Source organism: Ochotona princeps, chromosome 21 (assembly GCF_030435755.1).
Source record: "Ochotona princeps isolate mOchPri1 chromosome 21, mOchPri1.hap1, whole genome shotgun sequence".
Taxonomy (NCBI): Eukaryota; Metazoa; Chordata; class Mammalia; order Lagomorpha; family Ochotonidae; genus Ochotona; species Ochotona princeps.
Genome location: NC_080852.1, coordinates 6,282,516 through 6,306,312, shown reverse-complemented (window position 1 = coordinate 6,306,312; position 23,797 = coordinate 6,282,516). Strand labels below are relative to the sequence as shown.

The following is a 23,797-nucleotide window of genomic DNA, read 5'->3' as shown; positions in this document are numbered from 1 at the left end:
TTGATGCATTGAAATTCATAAACTGACACTTCTTGAGATACTTTTGACAATATCAGCTGCTGACTAAATTGAGCTAGACTTAAACACCTTCCAAAGCTCTTTATCCCTGAGTCAAAAACCTCTGAAGTGAAGCAGGCATTTTAGAATGGAAAAAAAAAAATGATGGGTTAGGACTCTACCCTTGCTAGCTGTGTGACCTCACAGTTGTTCTTATGACGACATTAGAGGACTATGTAAAGGGCTGATTTATCTTGGAGCTTGGTGTATGATAACTGCTCAACAGCTACTATAATCATGTTGAATCTCAAAGCTATATGTGCAAACAATTGTGAAAACAGTGTGCTTGTTAAGCAGTACTTAACATTCTCAATTTACGCATTATCTACTGGTCCCAAGACAACAGCTTCTAATTTTTTCCTTGATGGCCACACAGATATGAGATCAGGAATGTATAAACACAGTACCACTTCACGAGATGAAGAGAGGGATTTAAATGAAACAACAGAGAACGAATGCACGGTGAGCTTCAAATCCAGCTACTAAAGTCAGTGACTCCAAGAAACAAAAATATTATATAGTAAATTCATATTACATAACTATTGACTTTGAAAGTACGGTGCATGCAGAGAGAAAAGAAACAGCTCCAGCCAAGAACAGATATACCTGATTTTACTGTTTTTATTACAGATGGCTCTGTTGAAACCTGCCAACAGAAATTTCCTCAGACTCTCCTGACAGCCTCAATTTCCCATCAGTGCTAACTGGAAATGTTTCCCATGTATTTGGGTGGCAGCTGAAACAGTAGATTCTCAGCTACTGCAATCTACTTTCTCAAATTCTACACACCACCAGTTCCACAGTGCCATTCTGTGGATTCAAAAAACAAATATTAAATTATCCCTACTGAGTATTCTGCTGCACATATAAAAATAAATAAATAAAGGTCCTTAGCATGACTTATTACATTCATAAGTCAGTTAAGGAAGACAGAACTTGGTCATTAGTTAAGGGGGGGAGGGAAAAAGGTAACAAACAATGGGACTAGAGACCCCATGAACAAAACAGAACTAATTTTTATTTCCTGCTTATGCTCTAAAAGACAGGTTCCAGGCAGCACTGTCGAGTGGTGATTGTCTCCAACGGTGTTACATTCATACTGACATTGGCTCACGAGCCATCTTGTGTTGAAAGCTAAGCTTTGTCTAAGTCAAAGAGTAGACCAGAATGCCGGGTTCTGCTGCAGAAACCCCTGTTTCTGATGACGACACCTTTATTTTACTGCCCAGACCATTCATCCCTCCCAGTGCATAGTGACTGCACAGGCACCAATCTAATGATGCACTTCACACCTGTCTCCCAAACGTTGGTCCAGGGATCAGTATTTTTCCTTTCTCCTTCTTCATTGGGAAAGGCTTCTTCATGGAATTTCTGTCTAAAACAGAAGCTAAACCTGTTTCCTGAGACTGCTAAGCTTGGGAGAGTGGCTGCCATCCACTGCCACAGGAGAATGGAGGATGCCCCAGAGGGAGGCCAGCTTTAGAGAAAGGACAGATGGAATCGCCCAAGGTTTGAAGGCATCCTTTAAACTTTTGGATCTGGGCAAAATGTAACCACGTGACCATCTAGGGAGTCAAACAATTTTTGGAGCTTACGATCATTCCAGCTTTGACTTTCAATCACTGTTCTGAAAGAATTCAGACAAACAGCACTGTAGCCTGAAACACCAGGGGGAGAGATCTGCATGGCAAGGAGGGAAAGACAGGAAAAAAAAGCGAGTTTGCTCAGACAACTAGAGTCACTGCAAGCTAGAAGAAAGCTGGAAGAAACAGAAGCAGAAGGTCAAGATGCTAAGTGGCACACTGTTAGACCAGCAAGAGAAATCCTACTCAATGTAGAATTATGAAAAAGATATAATGTAATACTATATTCCTCCGAATACGTGCCTCCGAACCCAACAAAAATAAAGCTGGCAGGGATGACAAAAGAAGAGAAAGAGAAGCAAGTCCTCCAAAAGAGATCATCACACTTAAAATTTTGGTGTTTCAAGGATGTTTTTAAAGACTCTTTGGCAGAGAGGGATGAGTGGCCTACTTGAGGCAGAAAGACGTGGAGCTGTTGACACTACCAACAACTGATACCAGAAAAAAAGCATCAAGAAAACATCAACTGCAAGACGTTTCTACTCGAGAAAGGAAGACAAGCACGACAATGAAATGTAGATGAATTCTCCAGAGAGCTTGCTTAAATGAATAAAATGCACTGAGCAACACTGCTGTGTTGACAGTGAGAAAAACTGAATATATATATATAATTAGAAGTCTCATCATTAATATCAATACCAAATCTAGAGGGAGCTTCACACCCAAATCAGGTGTCTTGGAGGAAATTTCATCTAAAGATTAGGAGTTGCATTAGACGTTTTATTAACTTGTCCACTGGAGTACCTGTGGCTAAATACAGGTGTACAGGAAGCATTTTCAGTCAAAAACAAATTTAATAATTTGAGAAGTCAGCATAAAAAAATTGAAGCACCGATCGAGAAGTCCTAGTTATTGACTTTAATAAAGTTATTATAGTTATTGACTTTAAATCATTTTGTATTAGTGATCTTGAGCATGAAGGAATACAAATTCTGGGGAAAAGTGACAGACAGTATTGTTCATCATAGTCTGAGTGCATAAAGAAGAAAGATTGATCAATGTTCACTGACAGAGGTTTGTGTCAATAACTCCTCCACATTAAACAACCAAAGGGATACCATATTCCATTTTCTAAAACCCTATGTATCTTTGGGGGTTTTGAAATTACCATTTTCAAGTATAATTTTTATCAAATAAAAAATTTTGGAAAGCTGTACTGTACTCTCAAAGAGCTTGTTCTTTGCTTTGTCATAGGGGGATTAGGACAGACAACCCCCTCACATGCCCGCATACTCACATTCACACGGACACAAGTGATACTGGGTGTCTTCTAAGTCAAATTCTTGTAACGTTCACTAAAATGCAAGAGCTATCTTACTAAATGGAGGACTGTGAAAAGATGAAGTGAAATGTTACACTCCCATCAGTATTATTTTCATTTTCAAAGTCATACATCCAAGTTTCACAAAAGTAAAGCTAACAGGCAAGGCAGAAGAGAAAGAAAAAGGAAAAAAATAAAACCCTCCCAAAGAGATCATTACTCTAAAAATTATGAGATTTCAGGTATGATTTTAAAGACATTTTCCAACGTTTGCAAAATAGGATCACAGCAGTATAATGGATGAGCATTACACCAGGACCCAATTAAATAGATGCTCATGTAGAAGAAGAAATTACAGACTATTTTTAGCATGCTACAGCAGGAGAACACAACAGCCTAAAAATTATGGTGCACGATACACTATAAAACACCACACATATATAATAGTGCTTTATCTGAAATTAAAGGGTTGAGTCCAATCCTAGCCTTTTCACAAACCATTTGGTTTTAACATTATGTACCCCACCCAAGCAGCTGCTCCCTTTACCACGCAACCCTTTCTTTCACAGACAAGCCATCACAGGCTGCCATAGACAAGAAATTGCTTTTAGAGTTCTTACGAAGTGATAAAAAAAAAAAAAGATTCCCCACAGAACAGCAATAAAGGAACCCTCCCACAGTGGCCAAAGAGGGAAGGTAAAACAACACAACAGCACATGATTTCTAAGCAAGAATCGTTCTGAGGTTCAAGGAAATAAGACTGATCCATCCTGAGAGGCAGTCAATCTACTTCCGAAGGAATGGTATCATATTGGAACAGAAGGAAACTCATAAGGAAGTATAGCGGTTAATCACAGGGGCCGAACAGGCGGAAGATCCTGCCAATGTTGAGACACAGGACCTCAATGAGACAGGATTTCACAGCACATTCGTCTCATACAATCACGCTCACTGGGAGGGAGTCTGCATCAGCTTGATCAAAGGTGAGGCAGCACTTTCTCTTTGCTATCGGCCACAGTCCACACAACATGACTTATAAAAGCAACAATAAAATGGTACTAGTATCTCCAGCAAAATCTTGGATCTAAAAGCATCCCAGGATGGAAAAGCAATTAAAAAAGGGAGGTCAGAACCAATGCTTCCATACCAAAGAGCTGATTTTACTGAAATAAAACATAGTAGAAAGTAAAATATATACGTCCTTACAGAATCAAAAGCCATCAGTCAAACCCCAGTCATATTATTATCACTGTCAATGAATCTAGCTCATTAAATTTCATGTAATATTCAGCAATTGGCCCATGCTGCTGTTTTCATTCTAACACTTTCAAGGCGAATACCTTATTTGAATGCTTGGAACTAAATGGCTAAATGTGTACAGGTGGCATCAGATAAGGCACTTAGGTAAGACAGAACTGTCACCAAAACAAAGCAACAACATCAAGGAAACAATCAACTGGATTTCCCTGAATGCCAGCACAGTTCAACACAGGAGACACAAAGATTCTCACTCTCTAGACTACAACCCTGTGGTTACTGCAAACTACTACCACTCCCACGAATCCACATCCACAGACACGTGAGCAATAAGGCCCCTTCAGATGACAGACTTTGGAAGGGCTTAAACATCACTTTCAAACCATAAATTATATCATCTTACAGAACTAGAGTTTGCAAGCCTGTCATTTAGTTGTTAGCATCAACAAAGTACTGCCTGAACAGGAAAAAGGCAAGAGGGTTCTAAAGCCCATTGTTGCACTGTGTTATTTGGCAAATTCCACACAGTAAAGAAGAAAATAATGACACTTCATCCAAATCTCTCACTTTGCAAAATCTAGAAATAATCTTAACTGGGTTTATTCTATTCATCGTGTCTCTTAAAAAGGAATCAGAGTAGTAGCAAACAAGAATACTTTTGAAGACGTATCTGATCCTTGTCACACATAAAGAAACTGAAGCCAAGAGAGGCCATGTGGCTCCTTCCAGTGGGCATGCCAGAATTAAAATCAAAGTTTTCAACTAATCTTGGGAATGCTCCACTCCAGCGGGTTGACATGAGTAGTTGAGTTTTTCATTTTAACCCTGTTAGATCATTTTCTGTTGGAAAATACCCCCTTGTCCGTCTATTAATTATAAAAGATTTCCAACAGAAGCCTCCAGAAATTCAAAGATGTTGCTCAAAAAATGGTAGGAAATGTTTGCAAATATCAGACAAGATTTTTGTAACTGCAACAGTAGAGGCATGTGTCACACTAATAAAAACACATGTAATCCAATTACAAAATAGGAAAAAGATCTGAATAGACATTTCTCTGCTAAAGGTATTAAAATGACCAGCAAGCAAATGAAAACATGTTCAACATCATTTGTCAGCAGGGAGATGCAAACACAAACCACAGTAGGACAGTACTTGGAGAGTTGCAATGAAGAAATGAAGGATAGGAACAAACATTCATGACACTGTTACACAACTAGGACACTGGCATCCTATACAGGTGGTGACTGGAGTCCTGGATGCTCCATTTCAGATCTAGTTCCCTGCTTATGTGCCTGGGAAAACAAGGAAGGTTGTCCAACTGCTTCCACATGGAAGACAAGGATGAAATTCTAGGCTTCTGGCTTTGGGCCATCCCAGACCCGGCTACAGAAGTCATTTCAGGAATGAACCAGTAAATGGAAGATTAGTCACATGACAGACTATCATCAACCTATCTATCCCCTCTCCCTGTAACTTCGCCTTTGAAATAAATAAATCTTTTAAAAAATTCTCAGAAAAAGAGAAACAAATGTTGTCTATGATGAAAAATCAGACCAAAACACTCCTGTTAATCTGCATTCTACATTGATTTGTGTTATGCATTGGAAACTCTGGGATCTCTACAAAAAGTTCAATATAGAGTTTCCATACAGTCCAGAAACTTCACTCAGGTATAGGCCCAATGTAAGTGAAAATAATACATACGTGTAAGACTTCAAAACAATGTTTGATTAGCATTTTTAGTGACAGTTAACAAGAAGAAGTGATCCTAATGGGCACTAATTCATGGCTAAATAGCATGTGATGTGTCTAAATACTAGTATATGAGAATGTTTCAGAAAGTTTGTGGAACAATGGAATTAAAAGGTCAGCTGATTTTCGTGTAAAAAAAAATTTTAAGTCCATACATATTCGTATGCTTCAAAAAGCTCATAAAAACATAAGGTGTATTTTTTGGACCAAAACAATATTTTAATTTTATCTTTCATAAAGTTTTTGAAGTGCCCTAATGATTCAATAATAAAAACAAAAGGGGTACTGATACATGCTACAATACTGATAAATCTCCAACATTATACTAAGTGAAAAAGTGAAGCTAAAGGAACCCAATTATGTGATCTCATTTACATGAAATGTGCAGATTAAGCCAGAGAGAGAGCAAGGAGTTCCACAGGCTAGAGAGCTACTTGAGTGGAAATAAAGTTTTACTTGCAGGAGTAGGCATTTTCGTTAGCAGCTAGGGTATCAGTTGGGCACCACAGCTCAAATTAGAGTGCCTCTAATTGAGTCCTGGCTCTACTCCTAACAGTTTACTGCTGGTGCACACGCAAGAAGCCAACAGCAGATGACTCCAATAGTTGGGTGCTGTGTTCCGCCTGGTCCAATCCTGCACACTGCAGCCACTGACATTTTGACAGTAACCAACAGATGAGAGGTGACTCTGCCTCCCTTTTGCTCTCATCCAATCCTGACTTTCAAATTAACATACAAATGGTCTAAAAGTTTTTTAAAAATGTGGGTGGTACAGTGGCTTAATAGGTAAAACCATGGATGGAATCCAGCGCCATCATTCCACATGGGGGTTGGTTTGAGTCCCAGCTGCTCAACTCCCAATCTGGCACCCCACTAATGTACCTGGGAAAGCAACAAATGTTGCTTGGTCCCCGCACCCAGGTGGGAGACACAAGTTAAACTCTTGGGTCCTGGCTGTGGCCTGGTCCAGTCTTAGACATTGCAACCATTTGGGGAGCTAACCAGTAAGTCAAAGACTTCTCTCTCATCTCTCTCTCTCTCTCTCTCTCTCTCTCTCTCTCTCTCTCTGCAGCTCTGCCCTTCAGATACATAAATACAACTTAAAAAAAAATTAGAGGGGCTGTTGATGGCCATAAAATTTCTTTGGAAGATGTTGACAGTGTCCTAATACAACAGGAGTTATATAAATGGTTTCAATGAGTTTACAACATGCATATGTTGAAATAACTGTACATGGACTTAAAATTTTTCCACCAAAATAGGCTATCATTTTAGTTTATAAAATTTTTATTAATATAAAATGACAGATTTTATCTGGTCCACAGGTATAATTTCAAGAAGACGACCACACTTGACTCTATTTTTCCAATGTGTTTTTTGAAATATCTTCATACAGGCAACAAATAGTATATGAATTATATCTCCAAAGCTGCTATAATGAAAGTAAGAGAAGAAAACATAAGGGAAATGCTTCAGAACAGCCAAAAGCACAGACAGCAAAAGTTTAAAAATAAAAGACAAATGGTTCTTATTAAAACCAACAAGCTTCCACACAGTAAAGGAAACATGAGTAGAAGGAAGAGGCAAGCTACAGAATAAGACAAAAATATTTGCAGGCTTTCTGTCTGACAAGGGCTAATGGCAGAATATATAAGAAATGTGAACAACTCAATAACAAAAACAAACAATCCCATTACACGTGAAGCAGAATAGAGCAGAAACATGAACAACTCAATAACCAAAGCAAACAACGCTATTAAACGTGAGCAGTAGACATAAGAAAACATTATTCATGGAGGATGTACAAATGGCAAACAGGTACATGAAAATAACTTCAACATCACTAATCATCATCAAAGTGCAAATTACAACTACAGCGAAATATTTCCTCACTGCAGTCCCACTGGCTATTATCCAAAAAGTATAAGACAACAAATGTTGGTGAGAATGTGGAGACCAGAGAAGCCTTGCACACTATCGGTGGGAATATAAATTAGCTTAGCCATTATTGAAATGGTATTGAAGATCCTCAAAACATTAAGTGTACGCCACCTTATGGTCTACCATTTCCACTACTGGGTTCAAGAGAAATGAAATCAAGTTATCAAAGAGATAACTACACCCCCATGTTTATTACAGAATTACCCATATAGACAAAAATAGAAACAATCTGTAAGTGTTCATCCACTGACAAGTCGATTAAGAAAATGTGGCACATGTAATACACAAGGAAATATTATTACCCACAAAAAGAATTAAATGTTGTCATCTGCAGCAACATGGAGAGCACTGGAGTGCCATTATATTGGTGAAATAATCTAAGCACAGAAGCAAAAGTACTCTGTGACCTTATTAAATCTAGAGTCTAAAAACATTGATCTCATCCAAGTTTAGAACTTAACAGTAGTCACCAGAGACTGGGGAGTGTAAAGGAAAGGAAGGATTGTGGGAAATGTGATTTTTTTGAAGATATATTTATTTTTATTGGAAATTCAGATATACAGAGAGGAGGAGAAACAGTTCTTCCAACTGCTGGTTCACTCCTTAAGTGGCTGCAACAGCTGTAGCTGAGATGATCCAAAGCCAGGAGCCAGGAGCTTCTTCTGGGTCTCCCATGCAGGTGCAAGGTCCCAAAGCTTTGGGCCGTCCTCTACTGCTTTTCTAGGCTGCAAGCAGGGAGCTGGATGGGAAGGGGAGTAGCTGGGATAAGAACTGACACCCAGAGGGGATCCTGGAGCATGTGAGGCAAGGACTTTAGCCACTAGGCTACTGCTCTGGGCCCGGGAAATGTGATTTAATCGGTACTAAGTTACAGACACATAGAAGTAAATACCGATTCATATTTTTAAAATTGAAAAAAAAAAAACAGAATAGAGGATTTTGAATGATTTCACAAGAAATGGGTGACGAATTTTTGAAGAGCTAGATGTGTTTACATTTATTGAGCATTATAGAATGCATGTCCATGTCAGAATAACACATGGTTCCCTACAGATATATACAATTTCTACCCATCAGTTGTTGTGTTTTAATTATGCATATGAAGCAACTTGCATCTATCAGCTTAAAGCACATACCAAGACATGCACTTCCCGCATCTCAGTGCCAAGATGCAGGTACTGCCTCTGCTTCAGGTTCTGTTCCCCGATGCTTAGGACCCTGGAGGCAGCAGCTCATGGCTTCAGTGGCTGGATCCTTGCCACTCAAGGATGAGATCTGAACCGAATTCTCAGCTGCTGATCTGACCCCGGCCCAGTGTCACCAAGTGTCTACGAGAGCTCTCTGTATCTCTCTGCCTCTCAAACAATAAATAATGACCTATACAATTTTTACCAGATTTATTTATTTGACAGACAGAATGATAGAAATAGGAAGAAGACATAGCTTTTGCACCTGCTGCTCCACTCCATAACCAGTCACAACAGCCAGGACTAGGCAAAACCAAAGCCAGCAGCCAGAAACATCATCTGATCCTCAGACAGGCAGTAAGGTCTCAAGGACTTGGCCATTTCCTGCTGCTTTCCCAGGTGTACTAGCAGGGACCTGTATCGGGAGCAAAGAAGCCAGGACTGGAACTCGTATTCTGATACGGGATTCTGGACTTGTTATGCCACAACAAGGCCCCTAAATGAAATGGTAATAGAAATAGTAATAATAATAATAAGAAGAACTATTATTAGAAAGTATAACCTGAACCTGTCTTCCCTTGACCTGGCTCACCATATCTCTAGCTGGTAACAGGATCATTGCTCAAACACACAGGGCCAGTAGGGAAGTCAGTTTAGTCACGCCTTCCTCCATGCTGCCCCAGCCAGACCTGTGCCAGGCTACCTCAGTGAGGAAAGCAGCTTTGGTTAAATGTCATGGATGACCTGGCTGATGAACCACTCTACTACTAAACCTAAAAAAGCTACTCTCGAATCACTCTAAGATAGTTCTCCACACAACAATGTGTCTAATGGCAACCCCAGAACCAGTCTCAGCTCTGCCATCTCCTTCATGAATGATGAAGATTTCAAAGCCAACGCTGTGTCCATCACCCAAAAACTGCTGGACTCAGCAGGTTTCTGAGCAGCGTGTTCTTAGATGCACAGTGAAAGGACTATGCTTTTAGGACTAAAATAGACTAGGGAAAATTCTGGTTAATTCGAGTATGCTGATCATATGCATACTGCCTACTCCATTCCAATCATGAACAAAAGTGAATATCAAAGATAAGAGAATGAGTGGCTTACGTCTTGTTACTCATATGTATTGTTACATTTTTTTTCTCAAGTAACTTTTCCCTGTAACATATATACTCAAGTACCATTGTGATATCCTGAACATACTAAGATATCCGCAATTATATTATAAATTAAAGTAGTTTGTAATTCATAAAGCAAATAACAAACTCCATTTATATGAAAAGGGATAACGTATATAGTATGAGAAACAACAGAAACAAGTTCGAGTTCCTTTTCTTAAGATTTTTTTTATTAGAAAGGCAGATATACAGAGAGAAAGATATTCCACCCATTGGTTCTCTCTCCAAGTGGCCACAATGGTCAGAGGTGAGCTAACCTTAACTCAGGAGCCAGGAGCTTCTCCTGGGTCTCCCTACGCAGCTACAGGGTACTAGGGCTTTGGGCCATCCTCGACTGCTTTCCCAGGCCACATGCAGGCAGCTGAATCGGAAATGGAACAGTCAGGATACAAACTGATGCCAATATGGAATTCTGGTGCATGCAAGGCGAGGACTTTAGCCACTAGGCTAACAAACCAGGCCCACAAGTTTGATTTCTATAGTACTTACTTTCAAAAATTACAACTTTCCTTCTGTGCTGAAAGACCTTCTGTCTTCATACTCATTATTTTCATTCATTCAAAAAAAGATTTTTTTTCATATTAATTTCTTCACTGACTCATAGGTCACACAGTATCATCATTTGCTTCAAGATGATTTTTTACTTTTATTTTTTCATTTCCTCAGTGACACATTGGATATTCAGTAGCATGTTATTTCACTTCCTATTGTTGCTAATTTTCTAATTTTCCTCCTGTTGTTGATTTTGTTTTATGACTTTTTATTTAAGGTATATTCAGTAACTATGTAATAGAGACTATCACATCCAGATGTGAAGATACAATGTAGTATCAAATCCAAGAAAGACTCCCAATAAAACTGTTACATATATCTTGACAACAGGTACATTGTCTGTACCTGCAATGTCAGGATACACTTAAATAGCAGAATGATGTACTTATGACTGATTATGAAGGACTATATTATTGTGAAAATTTCAGGGAAATTGGGGGGTTTGAAGGTCTGGGGAGGGGGAAATGAAAGCCCAGAGCCTATGCAACCATATCATAAAATAAATTAATTAAAAAGGAAAAAAAACTCATACAGTACGAGTAGCATATTGGGTTATAGACTTTTATTGTAAATTTAACTTGTTTTTGGACCATCAGAGCAAAGCAGCTTTGAACTTCATCAAAGCCATTTTTGCTCAAAGATGAAATGTGTGCTTTTACTCCTACTGTGCAGTTACGAAAAAAAAAATCACAGCAAACTAGGCTGCCACCAATTATTCCACAACAATCTTAGCTAATTAGTAGTCAGTAACTTTTCAGATAGAGCCAGTTAACACTCTGGAGTTCTCACTTAAATTTCTTGACACTTTGTTTAATCTTTCGTCAAACTTTCCTTCCAAGTCTCAATGTGCTTTCAAATATTACAATCTAAGACAAGTGAATAATGCACTATCTTCTCCATGAACAGAGGATGGGCACACCTTTGTAGGGGCAATATGGTCAATTTCTATTTCACATCAAGAGAAGGCAAAATGGATATAACAACAAAAAAAAGGGCGGGGGGAAGGAAAAAGCAATTCTGGGCTTGGCAGATTCTATTTCATTAATCTTGTTAAGGGAAGTAGGCAGGATCTCTCATTATCCAATATAATCCTTCAATTTCATAGCGTATCAGCTCTCAATATCGGGGCCAGAGGTCAGTACCTGGTGGCCTTCAGATATATTTCATTTAAAGCATCAGTTTTGGTTAACATGCATAATGGTTTTAGAAAATTTAAGTTAATCTCCAACACATAAAAAAAATCAATGCACTTCATGTAAAGAATAAATACTGGTTGACCTTGAAAAAGTGATTAGCTTTAGTGACACTGCTTCCGCATTTTCTCATTCATTATTTCATTCACTGAACAGACACTGGGTGAGCATCTAGTAAATTCTGAGAGCTCTGCAGGTCCTAGGAACCTGAAAGCAGCATAGATTTTTCAGTCTAGTCAGGGAGAGAAGTAGAAACCAGTGAAAGGATGTAGAAAAGTCTGGTAAGGGTCAGGCCATGGAGAAACTGCAGAGGGCAAGACTCAGTTTTCAGAAGCCAGTGGAGTGGTGACCTGGCTGAAGTGAGCAAGCCCTGTACGGCAGCGGCGAACGCCTGAAGTAAGGACCTCGAGCTTAGAACCTCGAAGAAACACCAGTTCGGTGCAGAGTGGGGGAATGTCAGTAAATCACAGACACAGCCCAAGACTGAGTTCTTGGAATCAAAGTAATAAATGAAATTCAGCCTCATTCTTATGAGACACCACTAAAGGTTTATAAGGCACGATCTGTTCTGCATGAAATTAAAGGAATCATTCTGATTGTTGGGTGGAGACTAAACAATTACAGCCGAGAGCGGTACTGAGAATAGCAATGAATCAGAAGGCTACCACAGCAATGGAGAAAGAGGTGAACTGTCTCCCATTCAAGCAGCAATAGTCGAGGGAATGGGATGTGACACGATTCTGCATATATCCTAAATAGGAGCAGCAAGATTTATTGAGAAACAGATGTGGAGAACAACAGAGGATGGCAATCACAGATGACTCTTAAATTGAGGCCAAAACAACACAACACCTTACCAAAATGCAGAAGAGTGGACAAGAAAAGATTTCGGGGAATAATCATGATTAAATTTGGAAATACAATCTTTGAAATGTCTGCTGATACTCAAACAAGCAGCTATTGGAGAAGGGTATTCAAGGGAGAGGTCAAATCTGAGAGTATGAACGTTGCAGTATAAGTGATAAAAAAAAAAAAAAAGAGTTGAAGAAAGGCTACCGCTTTTGGAAAACATGGATTCTCCAGTCCATTCTAGACCTTTTACACCTCATTGTTTACACAAACCTTTTTCAATTCACAATCTTTATGAGTAACATAACTGCACAAAAATACAAAGACAATCAAGAAATGATAGGTAAATTCTAGTTCTAAGTGCCTATCTATATTGAGGAAAATACAGTAAAATTAAATCTCAAATACACAAATAAGCATTATATGAGAGAGGAGAGACAGAAGAAACACACAAAGTACATTCATAAATTCCTGAGCTTATTCTGTGTTTGCTGGGAATTAAAATGAGGTTTTCAGAATTACATCATCAGCCTGGTAACCTGGTAAATCAGATTTAACTGTCCATGAGGAAAGTAGAGATGTACCCTTGGTGCTAGAGAAAGGCCATTTGGAAAGAAGACCTTTGCATATATCCTGCCTCCTGGAAAGACTTCCCTGCTGGTCAAATCCAGTCATGAGCCCAATGGAAGGACATGGGATGAGTTTACTCATGTTTCTCACTGGAATAAGGTTGGAATAGGAATAGCAGGAATTGCAGAAGTAGGCAGTGCTCCCACCATGAATTCAGTCTGCTGATCTGCATCTCACAGGGTTTGGAGTGATTTTTTTTTAAGATATATGTATTTTTATTGGAAAGGCGGATTTACAGAGAGGAGGAGAGACAGAGAGTAAGATCTTCTGTCCTCTGGTTCACTCCCCAAGTGGCTGCAACAGCTGGATCTGAGCTGATTCAAAGCCAGGAGCCAAGAGCTTATTCTGGGTCTCACATGCAAGGTGCAGGGTCTCAAGGCTTTGGGCCGTCCTCAAGTGCTTTCCCAGGCCACAAGCAGGGAGCTGGATGGGAAGTGGGGCTGCTGGGATTAGAACTGGTGTCCACATGGCATCCTGATGTGTAAAAGGCAAGGATTTAGGCACTGAACCACGGAGTCGAGGCCCAAGTCCAGGGCTTGGTGTTTTATATTAATTTAATATATAGCCAACCCTTCTTATTCATGGATTTCATGCCTGAAACATTTCTCAATTCTTCTGTGACCCTAAAAATCAATATGTTCAGCACTTCGCATGTCATTCCCCATGTGCACAGTGACTGCAACGGTCACTCCCCTGAGAAGCATACTCCCAGCTAAAGCTGAGTAAAGTGATGTTTTCTCTTGTTTTAGCTCTCATACTATGTGCAACTGTCCCTTCTGCTATACATTTAGCACCACCTTTTTCATATATTTTTGCTTTCTGTGGATGATTTCTCTTTTAAAAATGGTTCCCAAGTGTGATGCTGCAGTGCTCTTTAGCAAGCAGGCTGTGCTGTGTGCTGAGGAGAAAATGCAGGTGCTAAAGACGCTTTCCTCAGGCATGAGCTACAGTGCAGCTGGCTGTGAGGTCAGTGTTCATGAATCATCATACGAAGGTGTCTTCCAACGGAAACACATATAAAGCGCAGTTCTGTACTGTTGGCTTGATGTGATGTTGTGAGGTTCACAGAACCTTCATCCCTCAGGAGCAATGGTTCAGGATTCATTAATTAAGGGTTACCAGCAGCTTCCTATAATACAACTACTAAGGATAAGGAAAATCAACGCTCTCTGGTATGTTACAGGCCATCATCATATTAATACAACCTGATTCCCTGCTTGGTTATATTTCTGAGCTTCCCAGTACCAGTGCATCCAGCAACTTGGTGGGAATACCTCAGTAACCAAAGCTAACAAGATGCCAAGGTCTGCACGGGTGATGAGGAACTCGGCTAAATTTCATAGTCACAACAGACATGAAGCGGTCAAGGGCAAAGCAGAGCCAGCAGCAGGTCAGCAAAGCTAATTAGCACAACACCCTGAGCTAACAGAATACTAGCAAAGACTTCAATCTGGGGGGAAATGGGAGAGAATCAAACATTGGAAACCAATCCAATACTCTCCGTAAAGAACAGGAACATATGAAAAAGAACCAGACAAAATGTCTAGACCTGAAACATAAAATTTCTACAAACTCAAAGGGCCATTTAACAAGAACCAATGTGCGAAAGATAGTTATGATGTGCCGGTAATAACTCAGGAGGCAACTCTGCGGAGTGCAAAAGGGTACAGAATGGTAAACAAGGAAGAGAGGTTAAAAGCGAGGAAAGAGAAAATGAGAAAATTCAACAAACATTCAACAGAAAACCAAAAAGAATAAAGTGCATATACCAGCGATTAGCAAAAGAAGTGCTCAACAATTTCAAAAGGGTCCCAAAAATATACATGTCAAGAACCACATACAAGAATCATATAAAAGTGATGATATTTTATCCTTATATAGTATACATAGTATACAATATGGTCTAGACGCTGTTCCAGGGCTTGATATCTACTCGTTGATTGAATCTCACATCTAATGAGATCGATTCAGTTATCCTGCCTTTACAGACAAAGCAACCAGGCTACAGAGAGGTTCAGAACCTGCCAAGACAGGGCTACGACACCTACTGTCCTCATGTGAGCCAAATCAGGCAAAAAGCCAGGCTTGGCTGGCTGTTCCTACTGGTGCAAGCATAAATCAGGGTGGATGAGGGTTGGTGGGACTTTGCCACAGCATCAGCTGGCAGATGCTTACACTGGGGGCTAATTCTGTCAAGTTAGAAACCAATGGGGAGTACAAGATCTGGGAGTGGGAGTGAGCCCAGTAGGAAAATAGTGGCACCTCCCTCTTGGGTTATCACTCCCACCGCAGAGCATGAAAACAAGGACTGGGGCAGACGTGGTTGATGTAGAGACCTGGAAGAAACGTCTAGCTCTTGGCTTCCACTTGTCCCAGTCCCAGCTGCTGAGGCTCTCTGGAGAATGAACTACTGGATGGAAGATCTCTGCTTCTCCTTCTCTCTGTCAACTGTGACTTTCCAAATAAATTTAATATTTTTAAACAAAAGTAAACACATTTTCAGATGAAAAAGGAAAAGAGATGAAGAACCAAGCAGTGCTACCAACAGGAAGGACTTGTAAAAGATGCTGATCTCCTAAAAAGCAATGATGTAAGCAGACAAGGCTGACCGAAGGGGAAAATAAACATAAGGGGGACTCCAAAGCAGAACTGATCCTGTGAAACAACCACAAGGATCAATGGAAAAAGACACCAGCATCTAATGTCTCTTTTCCCTGTGAGAAATGCCCTTAACTAGAACTCATTTTCTCTTAAAAGATTTTTTTAATGAGGTATAAACCCACAGGACAGGACAATTAAAAAAAAAAAAAGTGCACATTTGTACCTAAGAAAACAAATGTGATGGGGCTAAAGGGTTAGGGAAAATGGAGAAAAAAACGACTTCTAAGCTCCCAGTGAAGAAAACCTTGCAATGACCTATGGATGGATGGAATCCTCAGCGGTATAGGACTGGAAGGAAAGAAAGGAATGAAAGTTAAACAGCACCTACCTGTCCACAGCCACCACTCCACCCGCATCACACTGTAAGTGCTATACTCAGAAACCGCAGGTCTGGGCTCAAGAAGAACAGGTGCATTCCTGTGAGCGGCCTTGTGAGCAGTGAGCTGAAAGTATTTAGCTCACAAATCCTATATGCTGCAGTCCACCCCCACCTATTTCTTCTTACACTTGGCTCCTGATGCAAGCTTATAGCTTCAAGGAAAAAAATTGAAATCTGACTTTCTCAAAGAAAAGAGCTGAAGCTTAGCTGAGATTCATGAAAATGAGCCACGGTATAGCAGTCAACCTCACAATGACACTATGTTCACATCCTCGGTGGTTTTCATTAACTTTTAGCTCCCCCGTCTTAAGTCTGTGTCTACAACCAAATTTAACCAGGGATCTGCAAAATACAGCAAGACAAAATAGAAATAGAACAATCTCAAAAAATAAGTGTTTGTATGGGGAAAAAATGTAGAAAGCAAAAAGCATCATTCATATCTCCACGTGGATATGACATAACTATTTCAGAAGAATAAGGTATTAACGGATAATTTTAAATATGGAATGTTTCTTATATTCTAAAAATATTGATACTAAGCAGGAGTAAAATTGTAATATGCAACCAAAAGCAGAGGTGAAGGTCGGAGAAGAGGAAATAGGACAGACTGAGGACAGGGTTGAGAGGAACCATCCAGTTCAAGTGGTTCAAGTGGTTCAAGATCAAGCAATAACATACATGAGATAGAAAACAGACAAACAGCCAGGAGCAGAAATCACAAAATCTCCCATCATTAGAAAGGACAGGTTTTGACCTTACACAGGCCCAGAGAACACAGAGGAAGGCAGCTCAACTTGAACCACTATAAATCAGGTCATTGTGAAACTCCACAAAACAAGGGGCAAAGATGTGGCCTTAAAAGCTTCCATGAAGAATAACAGGCATTTCCATGGAGACAAAGGCTCCAAATGGTAGCAGACTTCAAATCACCCTATAAGCTGGGTCGCAGCAGAAACAGCTTCCCATTCCACAGGAAAACGATCCCCAGCACGGCACTCGTGCAAGACCAGCATTCCCGGCTCCCTGCACCCGTGTCACCAAGTCAGGAACACGGTCTGCAGGAATCACAGATACCATCTCCTTGCTTATGATGTTTGAGGGCCTGTGGTTTTACACACAGAACACTGAAGGAGCCCCGTGCCCGTGATCTAGGAGAAGCGGGGGAAGATGTTGTACTTGTATTTCAAAGGCAAAGAGATACCTCTTGCCAGTATATCAAGAAAAAAAATGTATGGAATTTTATAATATAATGCAACTTAAAAACAAAAGATTTGGTGATGAGTGCCGTAAGTACCAAATACACTCAATAAACAACTAAGAGATTTCCTCAAATGGAACTCCAGGCTATTCTGACACCAAAGCCAGAAAAGAACAGTATAAGGAGAGAAAAGGAGAAAAGAAAAGTTTCAGCACGAATATATACACAAAAGTGCAATAGGGAAAGGTTTGCAAACAGAAACCTTGCAAATATTTTAACAATTACGGAAAAGCTATTGCGACGCTAACACCAGTATGGAAGGTATTTAATGTTAGAAAACATGAACATATACAAGAGAAACACAGCATGAATAACCAGGTAAGTGTAAAAAAAAAAAGCATTTAAAAAGGAATAAAGAATCCATGATTAAAACTGTCTGACTGAAAAAACCTCTGAAACAGAAAATATCCACAAAACGTAAGGTAAACATTCCATTAAATGGTGAGACACTAATGTTATTATAATCTAGAGCAAGATGAGGATATTCACTATCAAATGTTTATTGAGTGTCATATTTAGACAAAGGAAAGTGAGGTGATGTGAGTAAATTCTACACAGGAGGAGGAAGGATTGATAAGAAACCCCATGTTCCGGTTATTTGCATGCCACATAATTATCCAAGCAGAAAAGCCCAGTGAACCTGATAAGGTGACCACACACTGCACTTCAATGGCAAAACACAGGCTTCTTAGTCAACTGAACTGATGCAATTGAGTTTCCACTTTCAAAATATATGAGTGTCCCAACTTCACAAGCGCAATCCCAGATCATCAGAACGTAAAATGTTACAACCAGAACATTTAAATTTGTATTAGCACATTTGGGGGGAATATCTTCTTCATTTCAGGATAAGGAACACACAAAGTTGAAAGACTTCAGAAGAGACTATAAGCTACAAAGGAAAAGACAGACACTTTAAGAACACTTTAACACCATCTGCTTCGGGTCCTGGGCCAGAAACCTAGTGGCTGAAGTCCTCACCTTGCATGTGCCAGGATCCCATGTCTGTCTTTCCTTCTTGGTAGCCCTGCCTTTCCAATAAAAAGAAATAAATCTTAAAACAACAAAAGAAAAAAAATCTACTTCATGGGCAGTACCAAGAAAAAAAAACTCTAGTCTAACAACAACAACAAAAAATTTCTGTAAGTCATTTATAATGTGCCACCATCAAGTAGAAAAGTATCCAAATATCAGAAACACAAATAAACGTAAAGGGGCTTAACTTCAGGGTGACTGGGGATTTCAAAGTTTAACCAACTGTTGAAGCCAAATTTAATATTCACCAGATGTGTACAAGTATAAAACAAAATATGTGTTGGTAAACATATAGATGAATAGACATTCCCAAGTATTAATGTGGAACAAAAGAAAAGAGATAAATAAATGCACCTTGTTCAGTAGCATACATAAAGTATATGAGATTAAAAGGGCAAATGGTTTTTTTGTTGTTGCTGCTGTTTTTCAGAAGTATATACATAGGTAGCAAAGTATTAAAAATCCATGGAGGGTCCGGCTCAGTAGCTTAGCAGATAAAGTCCTTGCCTTGTACTCACTGGCATCCCATATGAGCGCTGGTTCTAATCCTGGCGAAGCCACTTCCCATTCAACGTCCTGTTTGTGGCCTGGGAAGCAGTCAATGACAGCCCAAAGCCTTAGGACTCTGCACACCTGCATGGGAGATCCAGAAGAGGCTCCTGGCTCCTGGTTTGGGGAGTGAACCAGCAGAAGGAAGATCTTCCTCTCTGTCTCTCCTCCTCTCTGTGTATCTGACATTCCAATAAAAAAAAATCATTCAAAAAATGCATTGAAACAAAGCCCATCCAATCCCCAGGCAGGAATACACATCTATTGAGAAGGGCAAGAAAGGACATAAGGAAAACCATCAGGAGGGATGACTGTGTTGTAATTTGCCATCTTAGAGGAAGCGCTGGCCACACAAACCTCCTTTGCACTGTTGTCTGACGTATTTCACGGCTCCAAAAGAGTTCAAATTAAAATATTTTAATTGCAGGTGATACGAAATTCAAAAATGAGACAATTAAAGCCAATACTGCGAAACCAAAGATATTTGGATCTCTGAATCTTCTAGAGCTGATATTAGGCAAATGACACCACCTTCAAATAGAGGAATATATGGGCTAAGCACTAAAATGACACACACATAACTTAACTGAACATAGCTGAGAGGTGTATTTCCGAGGTAAGTAGCCTGTCATCGTGTGTATTTTCTAGTCTTAGTGTATGGAACTATTGGCAGAAGAATCTGGAAAGGCCCTGGAAGTGTCTATAAATGCTTCTTCAACTACGAATGGCCTTCTCACTTTTATTTTATTACGATACCATTTTCAAGAAATCTGAAAATGAAGATGAAGTTGCTCTGCATTTTCCTAAGTGTTCCAAGTGGAGAACCGATCAGACTTCCGTGTAGACGGTACAAAGAAGTACTTCCTCCATGGTTATTAGCAACGAAGCACTCTCACGCACACAAGCACACAACACAGTCAAGAGAGCAAGCACAACTGTATTGAAAAATCCGAGAGGACATTTTCAGGGACAATACTGAGCCATCTTTTCGCCTGTGGGAAAGACTTAGACTCCTCTGAAATGGAGTCTGAGCATCCTCTTCAAACAAGGGTCTCCATCTTCATCCCATCTTTCAATATTAAATTACTTCAGCGTACAATCATGCTTTAGTATGACTGCTAATTATAAAATACCTTCTGCTAATTCAATACCCCAACAGAAATCAATACCCCAACAGAAGAACTGATATATTTCAGGGGGCAGGTGCTTGGTGCGGTGATTAAGATCCTACTTGGCACACTCTTATCTTTATGTAGGGTTTGAATCCTTGAGTTCCACTGCTGCTTCTGATTCGATTCATTCTAGTATAAATCCTGAGAGGAAGCAGGTGGCAACCCATGGTCTCAGGTTCCTGCCACCTGCAACAGAGGCCCAGAGTTAGTTTCTGTCTCCCAACTTCAGGCTGGCTCAGCCCTAGCTTAGCCTTAGCCCTGAAGGTCTCGGAAATAAAGCAATAAAAGTGAAAAATCTGTATCTGAAAGAAGATCTGTCTATCTCTGCTCATATCTGTGTCTTTCGAATTTTTTTAAAAGCAAAAATAATTCCATTATCTTCCCAAACCATTGCAATATCAGGATAAGGATACTCAATGTTGTTTGTAATCCCTCAACAAAACACTTAGGAAAACACACACACACACACACAGACCGAGAAAGTCACCACAAAACCAAATATTCTCACCGTGCAGCAAAACTCTAGGCGATCCAATGCCATGAACAGAAAGATTAAAATCTCATAAACCAGAGGAGGGCAGAATGATGGTCTAAACTGTGACTATGAGTTTGTTTCCACAACAGAGGTAACTCACCATAAACACAGGGAGACATTTCGGACCACAACAGCCACATCTATCTCCAGATGTACCTATCAGCTCGGACACCCAAAGATGGAATCAAGCAAAGGAATCAACATTTGCTAAGAGAGACAACCTACCAGGTGTTCTAATCTTCCTTGCAGCTATGGCTGGGGATGCCAAGAACATGAAACCCAATGGTTCTTGCCCATTTCTGGTGCAAGACACGTTCACGGGCAGCATCTTCTCCCATCCAAGACAAAGATCCAATCTGTTAACTGTGTAGTCAAAAGACAAAGGCCTTCCAATCCTGGGGCTCCTCAGCAGTGGCTGCTGAAACCATGGGAACTGAGTTAAGGATGCCGAAACACTCACTGTTGGTGGTTCTTAGAGCCACAACGTATAATGAGCCTAGAAGTAGGTGAAAATCTGATTCCTAACTCAACTTGAAAGCCCTCTGCCTGTAAAGCACTGGCCAGGAACAAGGTACAGCCCACAAGAGGTGCCAAACAACGTGGGGAGCATTTTTCAGGCAATGCTCTCCAGGAGTTCTGGCTAAGGAAGGTCATGAAAGTGAAGAATATTCCTGCACATAGTAGAGCGTGTGCAAGATCATTATCCGGGAAGATCGGTACCTGAGAAGAGCAGCATCTTTCCTGAAGACACCTGCAACAGGGAATGCGACTGGGAGCCGCACTTCTCCTTATAGATCAGACAAGACACTAATGGCTGCACGACACAAAGCAAGCAGGGCTGGGACGGTCCTCCATCGCCATGTGCTGAAAAATACTGAGTCGGGGCACAATTCATTTGAGAACTTATTGAAAATATGTCAGGAGAAAAATGGAAACACCAAATGAAAGTCGAGGAGGAGAGCCTGCTTCTAAGATGGAAAACAACATCTCAGAAAACCGCATCTTCAAAAGATTCATAGGAGAGAACAGGCTGAGATGAAAAGAATTTCAAGAAAGACCACATACACACACACACACACACACACACACACACACACACAATCCAATAAATACTCAGTGCCTTTAAAAATAGGAATAACACAAAACCAGAGAAGAAAGCCTCATATATATATGAAATTGTATACATATATACGATTTATATATATGTATGTGTATATATGTTATATGTTAAATATATATATGTTGCAAGAGAATATGTTAAATTCAAAGTCAAGTCAATTAACATGGACTAAACTGAACTACGTGCTGGAAATAGGAGGTAAGATATGAGTTAAAAGCAAAAGGGGAAAATCTGCCACTCTGCAAGACAGTGAGCATCAGAATACAGGGGTAATGGTGAACGCCTAGGAGACAGACTATAGCCTGGTGGCAGACTTAATGTAAACAGCACTAACACTGGGGGACAACAGAGCAAGGCACGCACAAGATTCAGCAAATGATTTCAAGATCTGCAGTGTACACCAACCTGGAGTTGTCTGCATACCTGAACTGATACAATTCTTTAACTTTGAGCCATCTAAGACATATCATATACTCACAATAGATTGAAATATAAACCGAGAAATTAAAAACGTAGAACAAGAAGTGGTCTGGTATCCGATGCGAAAGCCAGGTAACACATACATACACCATAGTTTTGGCTACATTTTGGTCAAAAAGTATATTCACATGCTTAGTAGTGCGTGGGAAGAATATTTTATATATATATATGTGTGTGTGTGTGAATATGTATGAATACGCTTATGTTTACTATATATCCGCATACAGGCATTAACACATAATATGTATGCAAATATAATCTGCATAATAAAATGGCACAGTAACAACTTAAATCAATAACCAATACCAGGACTGCAAAGTAGTCACTAAGGGAAAAATGAACTAAATCCAACAGTTGAAACAGAGGAATTCCGAAGAAATCATTTCAAATTCCATTAGAGAAATATATGGAAAGTACTTCGGGAAACCTAAGGGAATCGGGTAATGTCAACATGATACACAGCTTTCAAAATACCCAGTGGAAACAGAAGTAAAAATACTAAGCATAGAGGGTAAAACAAAGAGTAAGTATGAAAAACAGACCACACAGAACACAAAGGCAGGAGCACAGCCAACGGCTGCCTTCGGGAAGACAGTAGAACACCACGCCACGCATGAACAACACGCCGTCCGTGTAACAACAGCCAACCCCGTCACATCCCAAGAACACACACATCCCAATAACAGAGTTAGGGAGGCATAAAGAACGAAGAGAAATCTCAGAAACAAACAAGCCACGGCGTGCCTCATATACAATATGTGTACACACACACACACACACACAGGAACAGAGCTTAGCAGAAAGAAACAAGGATAGGAAACAGGCAAAGATTAAAAACCAAATTGGGCTCTGATCCCAATTCCACCTGCCCTGGAGAAAGAATGTGGTTAGGCCGTGTGCTCACCCAGGTCCAATTATCAGTACACATGGCTCCGGGGCTCTGGCCTCAGTGGAAGCTGTACGGAAGCAAGTGTGAAAGACAAAACACCCTTAAGGGGTCAAAACTCTATCACCATAGGTACCGTCTTCTCTGTCTCACTGTGCTGGGTTTTTGTTGTGGTGGTGGTGGTTATGGTAGTGGTGGTCTTGTTTGTTTTTCAATACTTT

At 40.1% G+C, this 23,797-nt stretch overlaps 1 protein-coding gene across 1 annotated transcript in view; it reads right to left on the bottom strand.

Annotated features, from left to right (window-relative positions):
* CNTN3 (contactin 3) overlaps positions 1–23,797 on the bottom strand; it is a 283,223-nt gene that overhangs the window by 205,450 nt on the left and 53,976 nt on the right. The gene's annotated exons all lie outside the window — the stretch shown is intronic.